This window comes from Lutra lutra, chromosome 1 (genome assembly GCF_902655055.1).
Source record: "Lutra lutra chromosome 1, mLutLut1.2, whole genome shotgun sequence".
Lineage (NCBI taxonomy): Eukaryota > Metazoa > Chordata > Mammalia > Carnivora > Mustelidae > Lutra > Lutra lutra.
In genome coordinates, this window is record NC_062278.1 from 103,536,479 (window position 1) to 103,558,356 (window position 21,878).

Here is a 21,878-nt window from a genome sequence, read left to right on the forward strand (position 1 = left end):
CTGTCTTAGCTGAATAGGCAATTGTCTTTGTAGCTTGGTGACTCAAAATGTTAAATCCCCAGTATGGTTTTCAGAAATCTCTGCTCTCTCAGTTCAGGAAATCAAGGCCTTTAGGAGTTACCAAAAAGGCCCTATGACCTTCACACCTAGTTTTCAGTTGTTTGTTAAATGCCCTCAACATTCCATTATCCCTCTGTTGTTGGGACATCAGTGCAACTTAATAACAGTCAGCTAGTTTCAGTACACATGTCCACCCAACACAGGCACTTTTCAAAAACCTGAATTATTGCACCATTGAAGGTTCTCACCTCCACAAGAATATTTTCCCAAATCACACTGGTGGAAATGTTAGCAATTTGGCTGCCAACTTGAACATACATTCTCTTTGCCTCATATTCCACCTAGGATGGGACTGTCATTGCCAGCCAATTGGTGAATGATCCAATCTCCAGGCTTCACAGCTGGTTCCTTACTGCATTACTTCAGATACTTGAGTAGGTAGGCACAAGGTAATATTAGGAGGGCAAGAGGTTTACTGGAGGTTAATGTCTACAAAAATTAAAGGGAATGAAACAGACTGGACAGGAAAGCCTTCAAGAAACAATGCCGATCTGACCATCTTAATCAGCCCAGTGGGGAGTGGCAGGATGAAAAATGCTGTTAGAACTCTTGTATCCTATTTTATAATATGTCTGTCTGAATATAGAAACAATGTTTTATATTAATTACTGCCAGGGGCAAAAATGAGTAACAGCATGTCCTGTGGTAAATAGACAAAATGTTATGACACTGAAGGCATCGATTTTATAAAATTGGATTGAAGCCAGCTCCTACCAAACATGTTTTTTATTTCTTGTCAATTTTCTCTTCTTTCTTGAGGTAACGATATTTTGGAGACCCTAGAATCCCATAAATCTGTGGATAGAGCCTGACAAGATGTTTATTTATATGTTTGTTTGTTTTTACTACATCACAAGCTATGAAGGGAAATCATCAAAAGAAGAAACTCAGAATGCAGCTACAAAGATAATAGGGTACAAGCAGAAATTCAGGCTAACATCAGGCGTCCTGTGAGAATGTGTCCCTAGGGACATAAGAAAGAAAATCCAGGGGCGCCTGGGTGGCTCAGTGGGTTAAGCCTCTGCCTTCGGCTCAGGTCATGGTCTCAGGGTCCTGGGATCGAGCCCCACATCGGGCTCTCTGCTCAGCAGGATGCCTGCTTCCCTTCCTCTCTCTCTCTGCCTGCCTCTCTGCCTACTTGTGATCTCTGTCTGTCAAATAACTAAATAAATTCTTAAAAAAAAAAAAAAGAAAGAAAGAAAGAAAGACAATCCAGGATCAGCACCTTTTACAACTTTGGGATTAATTTTCAAAAGACATTTTCAATGAAGAAAGTGAGTTTTACCATTAAATCTATAGCTTTTATCACATGTAAATTAGAAGTCTCAAATGGGTCATGATCCTCAAGATCAACTTTCTTCACACACCCTCAAAAATCATTTTTCATTGGAGCAATACTATTGTTTTCGATAAAAAATGTTCACAGCCTGTCATTTCTGCCATCTTGTTAAACATGCTAAGTAGAGAGGCAAATTTTTTCAGATGACATGTTCTCAGTAAAAGATACAGGATTAGTTAATAAATTCAGGAGATAAGCACTCTTACAGCTTTATATGTGATACCCATTTATTCATTTTTTTCAGTTGTTCCTCTGTTCACTTAAAATTCACGTATCTTATTGAAAATATTTTTGTTTGCCCTTGGCAAACAAAGATGATTTCACAAGTATTCTCATGGCAAACAATAGTAAAGAAAAATCAATGAAAAGTAGATCAATGACTTATCCTCAACATGATAGTGTTATGTTTGTTTGACTACATGTTTTAACCATATCAGAGTGTATCTTTTGATGGTATAGTTCAAAAAGTTCTATTTTTTCAGCTTGGATACTAATTTTGGAAGCAAAACCTTTTGACCACATATACAGTACCAAATCTTCACCAAATTTTCTTCTATTTGGCAGCTTCACTGCCAACAAGAATTCTGAAACTGATTTTAAATTTTGGTTTTGTTTAACTCCTCTAGTTATTTAGATGCCAACAGGCTCAGTGTGTGGTGAGAGCCCCTTTCCAAGTTGGCAGATAGCCATCTTCTTGTTGTATCCTCACTTGGCTGATAGAGTTCTCTAGTCTCTTCTTATGAGGACACAATTCCCATTGTGAAGAACTCATCCCTATGATCTTCTCTAAACCTAATTAGTTCCTCAAAGCCTCATCTCAATATCATCATATTGAGGGTTAGAATTTCAACATATTCATTTTGGGAGAACACAATCATTCAGTTCCCAACAAGAGGACACATAAAAAACATTCATATGCAACTCATACTAGAGTTCCTTTAGATTGTTGAGACCATCTTTTATAACTTCACCTAACATCCCCCTTATGTTGTTCCATGAAATAAATTTCTTTCATATCTCAGTCCAGGGAGGGGGGACACCTTTTTCCCACAATACTGTTTTGTTTCTTAAATGAATAACATTGAATCCTTTAATTTGATAATTGTGGAACCAACCACCAAGTTAACCCAATGATCCCCATCTCCTGATACATTCTTATGTAGCTGCATCCACAATGTAATAGAGTTGGTCTGTGTCACCAAAGAAAGTATATAGAAGTAATAGTATGTTATTTCCAAGATTAAGTCATTAAAGGTAATAGGTCTCCTGACTTCTTTCTTGAATCAATCACTCTGGAAAATCCAGTTCCATGCTGTAATGGCACCTACGGAACCCTGTGGAGAGACATGGTGAGGAATTAATGCCTTCTGCTACCAGCCATTGAGCAACTAAGACCATCAGTCTCAGCCAACAGCCATGTGTTGCGCTATATTGGAAGAATATCCTGCAGCCCCAGTGAAGCCTTCAACCAATTGCAGCCCCATCTATCATCTTAACTTCAGCCTCATGAAAAACCCAAGCCAAACCTCAAGCTATACCACTCCTGGATTCCAGAGATAACAAAAAAAAATTTTAAGCAGATAAATTTTGAGGTAATCTGTTATACAATAATAGTTTATCACTCTGCTTCCCTTTTTCTTTTGGCTGTTAGAAATCCTAAATTCAAATATGAGGCTCACCTCTAAAATTTAGGAATTAGACTAAGCATTTTTTTTGACAAAATGAAGAACTATAAGCAGGGTAAGTTAACAGAATAAGGCCAAAAATAAACATTGCAGCTAGACCCAAGCTTGAAGCTTTTTTCAACATGGAAGCAACAAAGTTATTATCCAAGTCTTTCTTAAAGGATTTGAACATAAGGTCTGGGAAAAAATAAAAATATTCACAAAATTATAAGTTACCTAAACAAAGATTATACTTTTATCCTCTGCATAATGATTCCAAACAACCAGTCTATAAGAGATATTTTCACCAGTTCACTAGAAACAAGAAAAATGAGGGTAATGCAGTCATTTTCATTAAATTGAGTTTATTCAATTTAAATTTATTTGTTGATAAGTAGACATTTTTCCAAAGAAGATATCCAGATGGCCAACAGATACATGAAAAGATGCTCAACATCACTCATCATCAGGGAAATACAACTCAAAACTACAGTGAGCTATCACCTTACACCTGTCAAAAGGGCTAAAATTAACAACGCAGGAAACAACAGGTGTTGGCAAGAATTCAGAGGAAAGGGGAACCCTCTTACACTGTTGGTGGGAATGTAAACTGGTGCAGTCACTCTGGAAAATAATATGGAGTTTCCTCAAAAAGTTAAAAATAGAACTATGATCCAGCAATTGCACTACTAGGTATTTACCTAAAAAATACAAAAATACTGATTCAAAGGGGCACATGTTTTTAACATGTTTATAACCCCAATGTTTATAACAGCATTATCAACAATAGCCAAATTATGGAAAGTGCCCAAATGTCCATCGACTGATGAATGGATAAAAAAGAGGTGATGTGTATGTATGTGTATATGGCAAGAATGAAATCTTGCCATTTACAGTGATGTTGATTGAGCTAGAGAGCACTATGCTAAGCAAATAAATTAGCCAGAGAAAGACAAATACTATATTATTTCACTTATATGTGGAATTTAAGAAATAAAACAGATGAACATAGGGAAAAAGAGAAAGCAAACCAGGAAACAGACTCTTAACTACAGACAATAAACCGATGGTTACTGGAGGGTACATGGGTTGGGGATGGGTTAAATAGGTGATGGGGATTAAGGAGGAAAATCATGATGATCACTGTGTGTTGTATATAAGTGATAAATCATTAAGTTCCACACCTGAAATTAATATTACACTGCTGGTTAACTAGATGAAATTTAAATAAAATCTTGAAAAAAATAAATTTGTTTATGTTGAGATTATGTTCTTTCTTTTTTTTTTTTTAAGACTATATCTATTTGAGAGAGAAGCAGAGATAGTGACAGAGATATCAGAGAGAGCATGAGCAGGGAGAAGAGTGGGCAAAAGGCAGAAGCTTAACCCGGTGAGCCACGCAGGTGCCTCAAGGTTATGTTCTGTCTATTCTTGATGCATCTTCTTTTAAAGTATAATAATGATAGTGTATTATGGTGTGGGTTTTGTTTTTTTTATATTCTTAATCATACAATTTTCTCATTTCTCCTAGCATTTATGTGTTTTTGTTTGGTTTTGCCTTATTAAATGTTCTCGGGGTCTGAAACCGCTCTGCAGGAACCAGGGATGCTGAGGAAGTTGGAGAAGCAGTGCACAAATCTCAAGGCAGAGGAACATCTGAGAGGGAAGAACATATATACTTTCAATACACGCTTTGTTTTCATAACACTAACTACACAAGCAAAAGCTTAATCAACTTGCATCTCAGAGCTTCTCCTCCCCAATCTGGTTGAGTTTCATTGTTTCAAAGCAGTAGACATGTTCCTACCTTTGGACCTTAGAGACAGTACAAGAGATTATCTAATCCTTTTGCTCACTTAACATGATCTGTAGTCGGAAGAGTATCTCCAGGTAACATATATACTATGTTTCAAATGTGTAGAATTGGAAAGCACAATTAACCAAATTTCATTAAAGTGGTCTAAATTCATGGCATGTTTTTACACATTGTGTCATCTTCTCATTACTAAACACAAAAATATCATTACTATGAGAGGAACATCCCATATTTGTTTTAGAGGTTTTTAAAAATATTTTATTTATTTGAGAGAGAGAGAGAGAGCACAGAGGGAGAGGGAGAAACACTCCCCGCTGAGCAGAGAGCCCAATTCTGGGCTCTGTCCCAAGACCCTGAGATCATGACCTGAGCTGAAGGCAGACACTTAACCAAATGAGCTACCCAGGCACCCCATCTTATAATTGTTCTAATTTTTTTAAAAGGGGCCCTTGAAATAATGGAGAACCACTTGTACTAAATAAATGTTTTTGGATAGATTATAGAAGCCAGGAAGAAGAAAACAGAAAAGAAAGAGTGAAGGGCTTGTATCTTCTTTTCCATAATACAAGCTCCTGAGAAAGGTTCTTAACGGTGATAGACTTTCAGTCTGACACATAATTCTTTATTTTCTTAATAAGGTCAAGTGGTTCCATGCTGCTATCTCCAAATGAAGTAAAATTGCCTCACTTTAAAAGGTAAAATTCCTTCTGTTCTCAGATAATCTGAAGAATGTGTTAAGTCTAATATCCTACTTATGAGTTGATAATAAGTCCAATTTTCATAAACTACTCCAGAAAATCAGTAATTACTTCATAAAAAAGAGCTCCAGTTTCCACAAGTAATGCAAGTACATGGGTACAGCCTGCAACTTATCAGTGAGGAGTCCGGATATTCTGCGTCTCCTGTGGTGTTTTGAATGTTTCAACATGCCTCCAGGACTGTCCAGTGCCTCCCACTCCAGTTTATCTCACCTGAGCGTTGGGCTCCCTATGATAAACTGCATAGTGTGAACTCACATCTTTCCCAACACTGCGTGTCGTATCCTTTTACTAACAGAAACACATGTACAGACTTCATCCAACCAGCTTTTGAAATTGTGAGATGATCTCTGATACTCTTCTGCTCCATTTTAGCAGATGGACCTGAGAGAGAATGGCAACCAGTTAACTTTCTCCAACAGCTCTTCCACTGCTGATCCCTCCCTCTTCAGGAATTGTTTTCTGATCAAGGTTTGCATTCCTTTCAAATCCGGAAAATATATAAATGGTAAGAAAAGTCACTGCATCTTGGGGCACCTGGGTGGCTCAGTCATTAAGCGTCTGCCTTCAGCTCAGGTCATGATCCCAGGGTCCTGGGATTGAGCCCTTCAAGCCCATAGAGCCCCGCATCGGGATCAGCAGGAAGCCTGCTTCCCCCTCTCCCACACCGGTGGCTTGCATTCCCTCTCTTGCTGGGTCTCTCTCTGTCAAATAAATAAGTAAATAAAATCTTTTTAAAAAAGAAAGAAAAAGAAAAATCACTGCATCTTGAAGATGGAAAGGATCCCCCCTGCCAAAAAAAAGTCTAAACTAGTGCTCGCTTTGGCAGCACATATACTAAAATGTCTAAACTAATTGCTTGAATTTCTACAAGAGGAAAGTGGGGCCCAGAGTGGCCTATGTGTCTTAACTAATGTGCTACCACCACTCACTACAGGAGCCAGGATTAGAATTCCAGATCTCCTGGCATCAACTTAAGAGTTTCTCCTGTGTAGAAATCCATGATATTAATGATAAAACTGAAGAGAGAATTGGGAAAAAGAAGGAAGATGAAATATTCAAATAAAGCATTCCCTGTCTAATTTAGTACCTCTCAGGAAACTCTGAGGAGCCCTGAGCCTGGAAGGCAGGAAGTCCTCCTTCCGGAGTCTCTTCCATCACAGCAAATGCTGGCTTCAAAAACAACTTAATTTTACACTTGCCTTGAAAGTCTAGTAATGATGTCATGGCAGACTTAGCCAGCCAACATTTCCTTCAGAGCCACAGTTTTCTAAAAGTGAGATAAAAACCAAAACGGTATTTTCATTTGCACAGAATGCAAAAAGAAAGGAGAGGGGATGGAGGGAGAAATAGAAAATGACAGTGTAATAGGTATATGGCAATTAAAGCCAGGGAATAAATTAAATTATATTTTCTGACCTTAATTTACTTAGGATTTTTTTCAATTATCAAAAAATTACACGATCTACCTAATTTTTAAATATTAAAATGATCGGGCACCTGGGTGGCTCAGTTGGTTCAGCATCCAACTCTGGATTTCGGCTCAGGTCATGATCTCAGAGTCATGAGTTTGAGCCCTGCCCTGGGCTCTGCACTGAATGTGGAGCCTACTTGGGATTGTCTCTCCTTCTCCCTCTGCCTCTCTTTGCTCATGCTTTCTCTCTCTAAAAACAAACAAACAAAAACATTTAAAATGATCATTAGGAAAACATTAACAAACTTTGAACAGACAAGGTATGGGAACACAGGGGTCAGCAACACAGGACAGAGGGTTACTCCAAATTGCATCAAATTCCATGATATTACTTTAGAGTGTTCTTATTTTTAAATATATTAGTTTTTCTGTACCCACCATCCCTTGAATTTTATATCAAGCTCTTCCACTGACTTTGCTTTAATACAAAGACTCTAATCTGAAAAATCATTACACAGTATTAAATAATACCATCATTTATGACATTTTCCTGCTTTTTTTCAAATTTTAATTATGGTTTGAATTTTTAAATGAATAATGAAGGGTAGTACTTCTCAAAAACCAACAGAGAATCATGTTGATTAAAAACAACATTACAAACAAGATATACAAAGACCAACAGGTACATGAAAAGATGTGCAACATCACTGGTTACTAGAGAAATGCAAATTAAAACCACAATGAGATATCACCTCATACCTGCTAGAATGACCACCATCAAAAAGACAAGAAACAACAAGTGTTGGCGTGAATATGGAGAAAAGGGAGCCCTTGTACACTCTTGGTTGGATTGTAAATTAGTGCAGCCACAATGGAAAACAATATAGAGGATACTCAAAAAATTAAAAATAGACTACCATATAAGCCAGCAGTTTCACTTCTGAGAATATACCAAAGGAAACAAAAATACTAACGCAAAAAGATATCTCACATCCATGTTCATAGCAATATTATTTACAATAGCCAAGACATGGAAAATAACCTAAGTGTCTACTGATGGATTAATGAAGAAGTTGTACACACACACACACACACACACACACACACACACACACAGTGAAATACTATGCAGCCATAAAAAATAATGAGGAAATCCTACTATTGGGGACAACATAGGTGGAACTTCTTGAAGGAATCATTCCGAATGAAATAAATCAGACAGAGAAAGACAAATACTGTATAATCTCACTTACGTGTGGAATCTAAAAAAAAAAGTTCATAGAAAAAAATCAGACTTGGGGTTCCCAGAGGCAGAGTGGGGCAAGGGAATGAAGAAAGGTGGTCAAAAGGTACAAACTTACGATTATATGATAAATAAGTACCAGGGATGTAACATACAACATGATTACCATAGCTAACACCGATGCATGTTACATAGAAAAGTCGTTAGAAGAGCAAGTCCTAAGAGTTCTCCCCAAAAGGAGAACAAGTTTTCCCTTTTTTTCTTTTCTTTTTATTGCATCTATATGGGAAGATGGATGTTAGCTGAACCAATGGTAATCATTTCACAATATATGTAAATCAAACTATCTTGCTGTATGCCTTAAACTTATACAATGATGTATGTCAATTATTTTGCAATAAAACTGGAAAAAATGACAACATCAACTTTATTACACTAGGTGGCAGCAAATAATTAGAAGGACCAAATAAAACATTTGGGTATCACATAAATATTGAAGCACTAGAATGAATAAAGAAATAATGATAATATTTGAGAAAGACAAGTATAGTTTCTACCTGATCCTGAACATTAAGATTTACCCTTTATTTATTCCTTCACTCAACAAACACTAACATACTTTGACTATTACAAAGAGCAATGGCAGTACTTCATGCTGATTTTATAATCCTCAAACAACACATGAGGACTTAATCTGATGCTCTTGTACAGGCAAGAACAGGGTTTTGGTCTTCGAATACTCCTTGTTTACTACATAACTGATACATAGTAGGTTCTCAGATTTCACATTCAGTTACTTGCTAGTTTCCAATCACAACACTAGAGTTCATACCTCTGTAGTTTGCGTATGAGGTTCTATATCTGGAATTAGGTGCAACTCCCCACACACACACCCCACTCTCACCCCTTTCAAGTGCTCTCTCTTTGCCAAGGCTTCAGTGACCATCAGAAGCAAAGCAAAGCTCCATCTTCTATGTTGTCACAGGCTTCTGAGAATGCCTATGTTATATTTGACTGTCTCCTCCACTAGACTATGAGCAGTGTTTTTATATAGCCGCTATCCAGCACAGTTTCTTTCACAGAGTAGGCCTTCTGTAAAATGTTGTTGAAAGGTTTAAGTGTGTTATAGGAAATCAAGCTTCTATGTTAAAGGTTTGATTATAACTTGCAAATATAGGTACCAGTATTTTAAAATGTGATGTGGTAACATATGTATAAGACTTGTGAAAGTGTCCAAAAAGCCAGAAGTGCCTTCAAGACAGATTCAAAGTTCATAATAATACATTGTTTCATAATATTAACACTTAAGAGAAATATGAGGTCAAGGAGGAGAAGGAAAAAGGGAGAAGAAGAAAGAATAGGAGGAAAAGAAAGAAGAAAGTAAGGGGAAGCAAAAGGAGAAGAAGAGGGAAACAGACAGGCACAGAACACTGCCAGACACTATTCTAAGGATCTTATTTAATTAAATCTTTATAACACCCCTAAGGTAGATACTATTAATATTCCCATTTTACAAAAGAGACTCTTAAAATTTAGGAAACTTACTCAAACTCCTAGGCAATGAGTGATTCCATTGACCTTTAGCTTTGTCTGGAAACCACTGTCATACTAATTCAACACTCAATCTATTATACAAATAACATTTAGGTTTTCTTAACACAGCCATATAACTTCTTGGTTTTTCCATCATACAGTTTAGGAACAGGAGAATTCAAGTAAAATAGTATAAAATCACCATTGAGTACTTTTAACTTATGCTATAATAAAAATCTTTGCCAAAGATGGTGTGGATTATGGAATTTGAAGGCAGCGATAGTTGATAAAATTATGAGCAAAACAAACAGACAAAAAGCTCCTAGAATCTATTCATAGACCTCTTTCTCTTATAGGATATTCAATCTTTTCCTAGAACTTTACTTTCCTCCAAGTTTACATTTATCATTTGCTTGCCTTCTCTCCCCCCCACCCCACTACCTACTTCACTCCCAGAATCTGTATTCCCTTCCATTTCTTTGGTTTTTGTCAACTATCCTGAATTTAAAAAAAAAAAAAAAAGGCAAAGGAATTAGAGACAACGCAGTTTTCTATACACCAGTAAGGAAGCAGCAGAAAGAGAAATCAAGGAATTGATCCCATTTACAGTTTTGCCAAAAAACATAAGACACGTAGGAATAAACCTAACCAAAGAGGTGAAAGAGCTATACTCTGAAAACTGTAAAATACTGATGAAGGAAATTGAAGATGACTCAAAGAAATGGAATTTCTTTCTTTAAAATTTCTATGGAACCACAAAAGACCCTGAATAGCCAAAGCAATTTTGAAAAAGAAAAGCAAGGCTAGAGGCATCACAATTCCAGACTGCAAGCTACAGTACAAAACTGCACGTATCAAGACAGTACAGTACTGGCACAAAAATAGACACATAGATCAATGGAACAGAATAGAAAACCCCAAAATGGACCCACAAGTATATGGTCAACTAATTTTCGACAAAGCAGAAAAGAATATCCAATGGGTAAAAGACTCTTCAACAAATGATGTTGGGAAAACTGGACAACAACATGCAAAAGAATTAAACTGTACCACTTTATTATACCATACACAAAAATAAATTCAAAATGGATTAAGGACCTAAATGTGAAACAGAAAACCATTAAAATCCCAGAGGAGAACACAAGCAGGTCACCTCTTTGACACAGTTGGAGCAACTTCTTACTAGATATGTCTCCCAAAACAAGGGAAACAAAAGCAAATATTGGAACTTCATCCAGATAAAAAGCTTCTGCCCAGCAAAGGAAACAATCAACAAAACTAAAAGGCAATCTATGGAATGGGAGAGGACATATGCAAATGACATTTTTGCAAATGACATATCCAATAAAGGGTTAGTAACCAAAATACATAAAAGACTTATCAAACTCAATACCCAAAAAACAAATAATCCAATTAAAAGATGGGAAGAAGACATGAATAGACATTTTCCAAAGAAGACATCAAGATGGCCAACAGATATACGAAAAGTGCTCAACATCACTCATCTCAGGGGAATACAAATCAAAACTACAATGAAATACACCTCACACCTGTCAGAATGGCCAAAATGAACAACCCAGGAGGGGTGCTAGGTGGCTCAGTCAGTTGAGCCTCGGACTCTTGATTTCAGTTCAGGTCACAATCTCGGGGTCCTGGGATTGAGCCCTGCCTCGGAATCCATCCTCAATGTTGAATCTGCTTAAGATTCTCTTTCCCTCTGCCCCTCCCCCTGTGCTTTCTCTCTCTCTCTCTCTTTAAAATCGTTTAAAAAATAAATAAATAAAATTAACAACACAGGAAATGACAGGTGTTGGTGAGGATGCAGAGAAAGGGGAACCCTCTTTACACTGTCAAAGGGAATGCAAACTAGTGCAGCCACTCTGGAAAACAGTATGGAGTGTCCTCAAAAATTTGAAAATAGTTTTACCCTACAACCCAGCAATTGCACTACTAGGTAGTTAGCCAAAGGATACAAAAATACTGATCTTAACAGATACATGTACCCCAATGTTTAAAGCAGCATTATCAACAATAACAAAATTATGGAAAGAGCCCAAATGTCCATCAACCTATGAATGCATAAAGAAGAGGTGGTGTATGTGTGTGTGTAAATATATATAAATATATAAATTTGTATATAAATGAATATATATGCAATGGAATATTAGTCATAAAAAAGAATGAAACCTTGCCATTTGCAACAACATGGATGGAGTTAGAGAGTCTTATGCTAAGTGAAATAAGTCAGTCAGAGAAGGCCAAATACTATATGATTTCACTCATATGTGGAATTTAAGAAACAAAACAAATGATCAAAGAGAAAAAGAGGGAAAAAACCGAAGAAATAGACTCTTAATTATAGAGAAGAAACTAATGGTTACCAGAGGGGAGGTGGGTAGAGAGATGGGCTAAATGGGTGATGGGTATTAAGGACTGCACTTGCCATGATGAGCACTGGGTGATGTATGTAAGCATTGAACCAGTAAATTCTTCACCTGAAACTAATATTACACTGTTTGTTAACTAACTGGAATTTAAACAAAAACCTGAAGGAAAAAGAGACAATGAAGTGAGGAAAAGAAATTTAAAATAAACAAATAAAAATTATTAATGTCCTGAAAAATTATAGAAGATAAGAATTTATGAAACAAGAATAGGATGTTATAGAGACAAGGTATGTTACTTATCTATTGCCACATGACAAATTACTCCAAAACTTAGCAACTTGCAACAAACATTTACTATCTCACACAGTTTCTATAGGTCAAAAATCTGGAAACAATTTAGCTGGATGGTTCTGGCTCAGGGTTCCATGTGAGAGCGCAGTCAAGCTCAAAGCTGGGACTGCAATTCTCTGAGGACTTGACAGGGGCGAGAGGATCCTCTTTAACATGGCTCACTACATGGCTGTTGGCAGAAGACCTCAGTTCCTCACTATACAGAACTTTCCATAACACTATGTGTGTTCATAGCAACTGGATTCTCCCAGAGCAAGTAATTCAGAGAAAGAACAATAAGAAAACCATAGTATCCTCGTGACCTAGTATCCAAAAGTCACACACTGTCACTTGTACTTTTTTCCTATTCATCAGGAGCAAGTCACTAAGTCCAGCCCATACTCACAGGTAGTATTATTTGGCTCTACTTTCTGATGGGAGCATCAAAGAATTTATGGAATACTTTAAATCACCACACAAGAAGAATAGCTTCAGGAAATTAAATATGATCAAAGTATGACCATCAAAATAAAAATTCAATAGAAGCATTAGAAGGTAAAGTTGAAAAAAACTGACAAAAATCAGAGATGGCTACCACATGAAAAATGGAAAGAAAAATAGAGCTTTAATCCAAAAGCTCAAATTCCCAACTAGCTGGTATTTCAGAAAGAGAAAACAAAGAAAATAAAAGGCGGAAAATAATAAAGACAAAATTTTTCCAGACCCAAAGGATATAAATCTCCAACTTTGTAAAAAGTCTTCCTTACTGCCTAGTACAAAGTATAAAAAATGACCCAAACCAAAACATGATTACACTAGAAATAAAGAGGAGATCATAAAAGCTTCTAGAGTAGTTTTTTTTTTAATTACAAGTTTTTAAGCACCACCCATCTGGTATTCAAATTCAATATGTTTGCAATGGAGACTATAAATCTTTATATCTATTAAGATCTCCAGGCATTTTTAAAGATTAGCCAAGCTTAGAATCATTGGTTTAAAGAGTTCTGAGGAGAATAAGATAAACATCTTCATATTTAAGTATCTCCTTTCTCTAAAATTGTTGGACATATTTTTATAATATCCTGTTATAAATTAATCCATTATTTATTTATTTATTTATTTGACAGACGGAGATCGCAAGCAGGCAGAGAAAGAGGGGGAAGTGGCTCCCCCGCTGAGCAGAGAGCCTGATGCGGGGCTCCATCCCAGGACTCTGAGATCATAACCTGAGCCGAAGTCAGAGGCTTAACCCACTGAGCCACCCAGGTGCCCCTTAAATTAATCCATTTTTTTAAATGTGTGACAGAATTTTCCCAATTTTATAGAATTATGGTAGCGGGAGGAGAAAAGAATCTTTAAAGCACATCTTAAACTAAATTTTAGTTCCATGTAACATTCTTCTGAGATTTATACACAGGATTGGTAACCTGTTCTCTAACAGCACTAAAGGAAGAATAAAAGGAAATGACTTAAACTACAGCAAAATAGCATTAGGGTAAGGAAATTTCCTGACATTGAGGTTTGTTAAACACTAACATAGGTTCTAGGGATATTATAAAATTTTCACCTTGGAGAGTTTTTAGAAAACATTTCCCATCTGTCTGAGTTTAGAGAATAAGCCTGAAGGAAAGAAAGATGGTTAGGAAGACCAAATACATTCATTTATACAATAAGTTCTTATTGAGCTACGGCTAAGTGCATTGCACTATGCTAGGTGTTGAGTATTTCAAGAAAGTATTTTTCAAATTTATTTCACTACAGATTATTTCTCAAATGAAGGTGTGTGAATATATTTCCATCAAGAGGAACTTCCAACATATAATGCTTATTTTCATAAAAAGGAAATAGAAAAAAAAAACTTTCACTGATTAATTGCTCCAAGAAATAATATTTATTGACAAAATTTATCAAGCCTAGTAAAACAGCTTTCATCTCAAATTTGTGTTGTAAAACATGATACACATTTAAAATTAGGTTTATACACATTAAAATAAAACAATCAACTCTATTTTTTTTAACTTTTCCTAGTATCACCCACACTCAATAGAAGGGTATTATGCAAGTCATGTACATCAAGGAGAAGAAATCTTGAGGGCCACCTTAGAATTCTGCCTATCACATCCAATCAAACCTTCATCTCAAGTTTGAGGCAATCTGGTTCTCAACTCTGGTATCACATTAGGATCTCCTTGAAAACTTTAAGATCCTAATATCAGACTCATTTAGTTGGTCTGAGGCAAGGCCCAAGAAGGTTTTTTTTGTTTTGTTGTTGTGGTTGTGGTTGTTTTTAAAGCTCTCCTTTGTAATTCCAATATTCCACCGGGGTTGAAAACCACTGGCACAGAATAAAAATCTTTTAGATATCCAAAATCTCAAAGAATTTACTACCAATTCACCCTTTCTCAAGAAGCTGCTAGAGGAGTACTCCTCTGAAATGAGCAAGTTTTCCTCTGAAAAGAGGAAAACAGCACTCAAGAAATAAGGACAGTAAAATCGGAAATAGCAGTCCCAGATGACAGGCAGGGGGAGCTTAGAAAGTAACTAGTCCAGACTGGAGCAAGAGGTTGAAGGGTCCAGGGAGAGGTCTCAGACCAACAACTGGAACTGATGGATTATCTGATATATCTGAGCAATGAGGAAGAGAACTAGTATTAGGAATATGACATACTGGTTGTGTAAGTGGGGGGGGGTAAGAATAGTTACATAGGAAAGTTATACATATGATAAATGATGCAAAATTAAAAGCTGCTTATCAAGACAGAAAAACATGTACTATTTAGCTATTAAGTTAATATTAATATAGTCATAGCATAAATATTAATTCTTAACTGAAAATTAGAATTATACTGAGAGTATAGAATAAGGGAAGAATGTATTTGTGTCTACCTAAAGGAGCTAAAACAAGAAATTACAAAGTGGTTCCATAATATGAATTTCTGAAATAACTAAAGAGTCTAATGGGTTTGTCTTCAAAAGTAAAATAGAAGGTGTGGGGAACTGTTTTTTTATGCAATCTTTTTACTATTTATTATATTCTTTTGAACTATGTGCATGTGTTACTGCATTAGAAGTTTTTTTTTTTAAGATTTTTTTTTAATTTATTTATTTGACAGACAGAGATCACAAGTAGGCAGAGAGGCAGGCAGAGAGAGAGGAAGGGAAGCAGGCTCCCTGCCGAGCAGAGAGCCCGACACGGGACTCGATTCCAGGACCCTGAGATCATGACCTGAGCCGAAGGCAGCGGCTTAACCCACTGAGCCACCCAGGCGCCCAGAAGTTTTTTTTAAAAAGAACAGAAGGAAACTCAACAGCAATAACGTTAAAAGAAAACAAATTGGTGATGGGATGTCAGTTTTCACTTGATAATCAGCAAAAGTTTAAAACTCTAACATTATCAATAATTGGGAAAGATAAGGGGAAATGCACAACTGATAGAAGAGTAAATTTGTATAGCATTATGGAAAGCAATTTAGCAATCTAGTAAAATTGAAAGTGTGCACACACTGCCACCTAGAAATTTATATTCATACATGAAAAATAGGATAGCTGACATAGCATTGCTTGTATTATGGAAATTTTTAAACAATATGGAAATTGAAAATAACTTAATTGTCTATTGAATGGCATATTACTAAAATTCATTTCTTCATTCAACAAATATTTACGGAATGGCTACTATGCATCAAGTACTGTTCTGAAAACTGGAAACAACAGTTAATAATACAGACAAAAATCTTTGCCTTGATGTAGCTTACATACTCATGGGAGACATGATAAATTAAGAAGTAAATAATATTTTAGATGGTAATATAAGCTATTGAGAAAAACAAGGCTGGGAAGGAATAAAAGGAGCCCTGGGAAAGTGTGTGTACAATTTTTAAAAAGGATGGAGAGGAAAATCCATACTGACATTTGGAATAAAGACTTGAAAAAGACAAGTGAGCAAGCCAAGTGAATATAGGAGTTGGGGTGAGAAGGTAAGTGTACCAGGCTTTTAAAAAGGTAAACTAGGGGGCACCCGGGTGGCTCAGTGGTTAAAGCCTCTGCCTTCGGCTCGGGTCATGATCCCAGGGTCCTGGGATCGAGCCCCACATCGGGCTCTCTGCTCAGCAGGGAGCCTGCTTCCTCCTCTCTCTCTCTCTCTCTCCCTGCCTCTGCCTACTTGTGATCTTTGCCTGTCAAATAAATACATAAAATCTTTAAAAAAAAAAAAAAAGAGGTAAACTAGATCAACATATATGTGAAAAAGATAATGTTGAGTAAAAATGGTTGTAAAAGTAAAAGGATCACATGATATTATTTTAAAAATTAATTTAAAAATGATAATACTGGGGTGCCTGGGTGGCTCATTGGGTTAAAGCCTCTGCCTTCGGCTCAAGTCATGATCCCAGGGTCCTGGGGTCGAACCCTGCATTGGGCTCTCTGCTCAGCGGGGGGCCTGCTTCTCTTCCTCTCTCTCTGCCTGCCTCTCTGCCTACTTGCGATCTCTGTCTGTCAAATAAATAAATAAAAACTTTAAATAATTAATAATAATACTATTTCTTATTCCTAGGTATAGGTGGGTAAAAGTTGAAAAATACAGGTAAAACTAAGAAAGAAAAATACCAAATTAAAAATAGTGTTTGGTTCTGGGGAAGAGAAATTGGAATGGAACTTGGGTAGGGGTCAAATGGTACTTCAGCTTTATTGCAATGTCTCATTTCTTTGATATAAAACAATAAATTTCACTCAAGCATAACAGACTGTCTAACAATTGTTAATTCTGAGTAGCAAGAAAATGGGTTTTGTTATATCATTTTTTTGGTACTTTCCTGAATTTAAAATTTCTCAAAAAGGTTAGCCAATACATTTTTTAAGAGAATACTGAGAACAGACTTGAACTATCAGGTATCAAAATGAATAATAAAGCTACCATAATTCAAATACTGCCATGCTAGCATAGACAGAGATTAATGGAACAGAGTAAAGTCCAGAAACAGATTCAGCTGTATATAGGAATTTATTACATGAAAAACACAGCACTTCAAATAAATGAGGCAACCAGGAAAATGGCAAAGAGGCACAATAAATCATTTACAAAAGATGAGTATCTGGAGAGTCATCCAAATAGCTGCATGTATCAGTAGTTTGCTCCTCTTTATTGCTGATTACTATTTAAGTTGGTTATAATTTTTGGTTACTTATTTTGTAAAACAATTGTTACGTATCTACATTGGGAAATAAAACAAGGAAGATGTACACAAAAGTAAAAATAACCATTTTTTATCTTTTAGGAATACTTTTCCCCCCTCTAAACATTTCTTTATTGTTATGTATTATTTTTAAAGGAATAAAAATAACATTTGAGTGAGGAAGCTCTTATAAAATTACATTTGTCAAAACCCAACACTTTAATAAGAACAGAGGTTTCTGCCTTATTATCATATAACCCCCACTCACTGCCAGGAATGATGTTTGTTGAAGTGGACACTCTCAATTCACTGCAAACTCAAGTCCATCTCTACAATTTGTTTTTACTGTCACACAATATAAAAAATCTGTTTCACATGAGAATATTTCACCAAAGGGAAGAAGAAGAAAAACTGGTGGTTTTTCAATATTCAGGTATTCATGAGCTAGAGAACACTAAAAATTACTTGGCTAAATTAAGATTTGTTTTACCTGACATTGAAATGGCCCTTCTATCAGAACCTCCAAATCCTACCCTTCTCACACAGCTGGTATGACTAACTACAAGGGTAGCACAAATACACATATTCTTGTTGTTTCCTAGGTAGAAATACTTTAGCAGAGTAGTGTGCAAATCCTTAGACTATACAATGACATTGAAAACATCTTTAGCGGGGTGCCTGGGTGGCTCAGTGGGTTAAGCCGCTGCCTTCGGCTCAGGTCATGATCTCAGGGTCCTGGGATCGAGCCCCGCATCAGGCTCTCTGCTCAGCGGGGAGCCTGCTTCCTCCTCTCTCTCTACCTGTCTCTCTGCCTGCTTGTGATCTCTCTCTGTCAAATGAATAAATAAAATCTTAAAAAAAAAAAAAAAGAAAACATCTTTAGCAACTGAAGAATTAATTTTAACCACAGCTATTGAGTACAATAAAATTGTTCTCTGTTGTGGTCAAGGTGCAAAACTTGTTTTCTTAGTTATGTTTGCTTTTTTAAAGCAGTGAAATTCGCTATTCTTCCTTAAAAGCTGTTTCTCCCACTGAACCTCATAAAAATATCTGCAGTGTTTTACTAACTGTGCTCCCTGAGGTAAGGACAAATAAATTTATGAATAGGATACTACAGGTTCTTAGCAAAGATATAGAAACCATAGCCAGTTAGAAAATTAAGAATTGAAAAATATAATATCTGAAATATTAAAATTTCCTGGGTGGGCTCAGTAACAGAAATGGATATAAAAGAGACAAAAGTTAGTGAACTAGAAAGCAGATCAATAGAAATTATCTGGTATGAGAGATAAATAAGATTAAAAACAATGGACAAAGCCTTAAAGACAGGTAGGACAATATCAAAATGTCTGACATTCTTGTCATTGGATTCCCAGAAAAGGAGAAAGAAATTGGGATACAAAAATATTTGAAGAAATAATTGCTGAAAACTTCCCAAACTTAGCAAAATATATACAGTTTCAAATTCAAGAACTCAACATACCTAGGTAGAATAAACTCAGAAAAAATACCTACACACATCATAAATCACTGAAAGAAAAAACGTTAAATATGGAAGTAATCTAGAGAAAAATGACAAATTACATATGGGGGGGAATCTATTTGAATGACCATAGGTGGAGCCTAAGGAGAGCAGAAAAGCATCTCTAAAATCATAGTGAAAAAAACTTATTAACCCAGAATTCTGTAACCAGCTAACATATCCCTTAGGAACAAAAACAAAATAAAAATACCCTCAAAAGAAGGGACGCTAAGAGAATCTGTCACCAGCAGACCTGCTCTAAAAGAAATGCTAAAGGAAGTTCTTCAGGATAAAGGGAAATAATACCAGAAGGAAACATGAATTTTTAGGAATGAAAGAAAAGGAATAGAAATGTGTAAGTAAATATAAAAGACTGTTCTTCCACTTAAATTCTCTAAAATATGTATAACGGTTGAAAGCAAATATTAAAAAATTATCTGAAGGGGTTTCCATATATATAAGCATAATATATATATACCAATTATGACATAAAAGTCAATGAGTGGGGAGAGAGGACCTATATGACTGCAAAGTGTCTTTCTACAATTTACCTGAAGTGATATATTACTAACACTCAGTAGACTGTGAAAGTTTATGTAGGTATATTGTAAGCCATAGAGCAAATACAAAAGAGAGAAAGATGACCAAAAAGACAATATATAAATTAAAATGTAAAATTAAAAATATTCAAATAATCCAAAAGAATGCAGAAAAGTAGAAACAGAAAAAAACATAAAGGAACCAACAGAAAACAATAAAATGGCAGGCCAAATCCAACCATATCTATAATTACATTAAATGTAAATCACCTAAACATAGCAATTGAAAAAAGATATAGTCAGATTGAAAAAATTTTTAAAAGAAAAAAATAGCCCCAACTATGTGTTGTCTACAAATATAACAACATAGATGAATAAAAAGAGAGACCCAACATATATCATGGGAACACTAATCAAAAGAAAGCTGGAGTGACTGTATTAATATCAGACAAAATAGATTTCAGAACAAGGCTATTACGAGGGACAAAGAGATATAGTACATCCAGGTAAAAAGAGTCAATTCATCAAAAAAAATAATTCTAATTGTGTGTGCACCTAACAGCAGAGCTTCAAAATATGCAATATACAGCAAAAATACATAGAAGTGAAAGGAGAAATAGACAAATCCACAATTATGCCTGGAGACATCAATGCTCCTCTCCCAGAAATTAATAGAACTGGTAGAGTCAGGATACAGAAGATCTAACAGCATTATAAACCAACCTGATATAATTGATGTTTATAGAACATTCCACCCAATGACACACATAAAACGATCTTTTATAAGTGCAAATGGCACACTCAGTAAGATATTTGGGGGCAAAACAAACTTATCAAATTGAAAAGAACTTAAATTTTGTTTTCTGACCATAATTGAATCAAAAAGTGCTATACAGCAGATCACTTTGTTATCCCTTGGTGTATTTCCACTGTTGAACTTGGCAATTTTATACATCCAGGGTACATTGCTGCATGCCAAACTGATTCTTCTTTTCAAGTGACTTCAAAGCTCAGCAATGACTTAAGTGCTGTTAGAGAATATTTTGGTCCACGTTGCACGTTTGAATATTAGTTATCTTTATTTTCAATGGAAATAAATCCAAAAGGTAAGTAGCTGTTACCATATTTCAATGTGTTAGAATAGAATAATTGTTTCATCTTGGACATTTCACCTCCTAACTTTGAAAAACTTAGAATACAATTCTTAAATTCTGAAGAATTCCATTTTTCGCTTGATTGACAGTCTGAGAACTACTATTTCAACTTTTCCTTTAAAACACTCTTTCTACAGCCACAGGACACTTGAGCAATGAGTTTTGTCATATAGATGTCTAACATACTGTATACACTGAAAAACAATGCAAACGCTTTAAAAGCAAGATAAAACACATGATAGATCAGTGGTCATCAAATAAATCAAATGCATCAACCGAGAATTGGGCAATAAATGCTACTCCTGCAAAGTGAATAGTCACGCATTCAAGTACCAGGTATGGCATTTTCTGCTATGATACATGATTTCTTAAGTGCCGATCATCACATAACAAAAATTATACATTGTAATTTACATTTTATTTAAACATAAATTTTAGAAGGAAAAATATACCTAGCAAAGACTACCTATTAATATTTCACAAAACTCTGTGTCTGGAAACATAGTTTTGGAAATGCTGCCTTAAGGTTTACTTTGACTCCTGATTCAACGTTGTTTGCTTCCTCTCCCCGTCCCCCTGCCCCCTCCCTTAAATTCCCTGCTCTGGAGTAAATAATATCATGTCCTGAAACTACCGGGAAAAAACCCTGGTTCAAGAGAAATATTTAGAAACATACACCTCTGGAATGTGAGATGAAAACCAGAGCTTAAGAAAAGAGAAAGAAAACAAGAAATAGTCAAATGAAAGTATGAAAACATAAAGGAATGAATCTCATTTACGATTGCGTACGGACGTGTGATGTTAGAGCAAAAAATTTGTTATTGGTCAGGTTTTTGCCCTTGGATGACAAATGAGACTATAACCTCTCTAGGGTGGGTCACTTCCAAG